The 2,965-nt window shown below is 40.1% G+C and overlaps 1 long non-coding RNA gene across 1 annotated transcript; it reads left to right on the top strand.

Annotated features, from left to right (window-relative positions):
• The first annotated feature begins 678 nt into the window (after positions 1-678).
• Positions 679-2,098, top strand: LOC112292031 (uncharacterized). The gene is made up of 2 exons (XR_002972587.3): positions 679-826; positions 1,363-2,098. It is a non-coding gene; the product is annotated as an uncharacterized LOC112292031 (long non-coding RNA).
• The last annotated feature ends 867 nt before the right edge of the window (positions 2,099-2,965 follow it).

Raw genomic sequence — 2,965 nt, 5'->3', positions numbered from 1 at the left:
CAATATTTTTTGCAGTCTTCAAAAGAAAAAGAAAAGCTTATATATATATATATATATATATATATATATATAGTTCAGTTCATTGAGTTCAAGATAAACAACGTAGTTTTATTGACTAGAAGACATCACATACCTTAATACACAAACAAAAAAGAGCTGGCATCTCACATATATAAAACGAGTTTTCTATTTAATAACTTCACGTCATGAAAGCAAATGAGAATCAAATACATGGGCTTACTCATTACAAATGAAACTTCATTACAAAATGGGTCATACAATAAAAACACAAACATTCCATATATAACCCTTAAAATACACATCCAACACTTACCTAGAGCATCCACATATTTCATCCGTCCATCCATCCAGATGAACCCTAACCCTCATCCAATTGCTGAAATCAGATGGACCTCGTTATCATTCATCCATGAAGAGGCGCCACGTGTCAACGTCGTGGTCCGGAATCCACGCAACAGAATCCGACCACCAGGATGGTGCTTGTCTACGAAAACGATGAATGTGCATTCATCATCTGTTGTAGATGAATGTGCATTCATTATCTATTGTAGATGAATGTATGTAAATAGAGCTTTCCAGTATGCGCAAAATGAATTCCTCGCGTGGCGCGCCGACTACTGCGACACCGAGACCTAGAAGCAAAGCAGATGGCATCGAACACTTCGGCGATTTTGTCCATTTACAGATTAGTGAGGAAGTAGCGATCGATCACTGCGTGCGTACCTGGGCTCTCACTTAGTATCTATCCCTCTTGCAGCAGCAGCTTCTCGAATTTGGTGGATTTTTGTTGTCCCTTCTTCTACAGGTAGGGGGATCAGTCAGTCGACGTGTGCATTATTCTCGTATGTGTTGCGACTATTTCGGATTCTAGAATCTTCCGTTTTAGAGCGACATGGTTTTCCAGGCAGCTTAGTTTTCTGACTACCTTGCGCTTTGACGGCTTCGAACTCTGTTTTCTGTTGCAAAACTGGGTTTTTGGTGTGTTTTAAGTGTTGGTCGTGGTGACGAGAGCAAAGAGATGGGAATGGTTTTGTCTGTGACGCGACGAGCCTGAGTTGTTGATGATCCGTTAGATTGTGGAGGTTTGTTTTCTTGCTGCTGTGAAGTTGCGTGGGCCTACGGTCGTAGGTGCGTGGATTGAAAATCCACAGTTGTCATTTGGGCAGTTTGATCGAAATCGCAGCAAGGCTGTAGCAGTCGTGGGCCAGGTTGTTTCGATTGTGGTTTTTTTCTGGGTTTCGTGCCAGTTTCTGAGGTAATAAGAAGCTTCTTTTGGTCTTCTACAAACAATCGTGTTGATCATTTACTGTTGTTGTTCTTATTTTTTATTTTAAAATTCAGTCCGTGAAGAAAACTTGGAAATCGGCCATATGGCGGAGGCACCACAGGTTTTGCCTATGGACATGTCCAAGGACGCTCAGTCGCAGCAGCAGCAGCAGCAGCAGCAAACAGAGAATCAGAAGAGCGGGTTGGATCGTTACGAATCGGTCCGTGCCCGACTACTTAAGATTTCACAGGGTGAAGTAGCAGGAGAAGCCTCGCCTGAATCTCATGTGGAGAACAAAGCAAGTCCGAAGTCGACTCACCAGAGTAACGAGGAAGATGAGTTCCGGCGCAAGTTGATGTCAATTTCATATGTCGATGTCCCTTTGCCAGCCCAGTAGGCCAATGTTGAAGAAGGTTGAGCTCTCGGTGGAACCTTGCCTGTCGAGGGAGCTATGTACTGGAGATGATATGCGATGCATATTGCTCTAGACATTGTAAAGTTTGGATTTTAGATACCATAAAATGTGCTAAGATTGGGGATCAGTAGAGCAATCGTTTCTCAAGGCAGAAATCTGCCTTTCGAACGATAAGAATATGGTCAGGTGGGTCTACAACCCATCAAGGTGAAGCAGTATCATGTTGTAACTTTTAGGGGTTGGAGGTTTGCTGAGGTTTTACTATGTAGGTTTGGAACACGCGTTCACCTTGAATCTTGTAAAGTTGAAGGAACGGAATGCATTGTCTACATAAAAAAGTAAAAATAAAAATGGGTGTTTGTGTCGTTGCAATGGCACACTTTTTTCAGGATTAATATCGGTAACTGACTCGGGGACACTTTGTTTTTAGAGAGCTCGTACAGGTGCATTGAGTAAACTGGCGGATGACAATAAGTGAATAATTATGCCCCCGGCGCACGATAGGCAGCGGAAGAGTGCTTCAGACTTTGAAACTGATTATCTCATTTGATACTTGTGCTCTGCTTAATTTCCAACCTAATTTAAAGGTAGTTGCATTTGGTCAGCATTGCAGCATGGATTCCTAACGAAAACCATATCTCACCCACATTTCTCTGATGCTCTCTAGCCCAGCTTGCATGTCTCGTGAAGCTTGATTACAGCGAAGTGGTTCTAATCACGTGAGTGGATCTCAATTAGTCTAAATGACGAGCTTAATCCTACTACACAGTCTTCAACAGATGAAGTTGAGTCATTTGATTTTATACTTAGAAGTACATGGTATATAATAGAATGACCAAAGTTTTTGCATAGTGAAGGAAAATTCTCTTTTGGAAATCTTGATTTTTGGGTATAGTATGCAGTGTGAAGAGGTCATGAAATGGTTCAAATCATATACAAAAAAAATACAAGTCTATATTTATAACCTCATATCTTGGTTCTTAGAAATTGACTTTTTTGTTTTTTTAATGGTTATTTTTAACAAATTTTGACACAACTTCTAGAACTTTTTTTTAAGTACTTTGGAAAATGGGCTTTATGAAAGTTTTGTAAAACAATAATGTTCATGTCAAGTAGAAGAAAAGTGCATGCCATCTTATATTATTTTTTAGAACTTTTACACTAATTTCTTTAAGTATAAACCAACTAAGGAAGGCTCTTCAAATTCAACCAATCAAAATAAAAAAAATAAGTTGTGGACTCTTACCTTCTTCCTTCAGTTT

This window comes from Physcomitrium patens, chromosome 15 (genome assembly GCF_059467195.1).
Source record: "Physcomitrium patens ecotype Gransden chromosome 15, ASM5946719v1, whole genome shotgun sequence".
Taxonomy (NCBI): Eukaryota; Viridiplantae; Streptophyta; class Bryopsida; order Funariales; family Funariaceae; genus Physcomitrium; species Physcomitrium patens.
The sequence above is the reverse complement of the archived record's forward strand: the minus strand, read 5'-3'. Positions and strand labels throughout refer to the sequence as shown.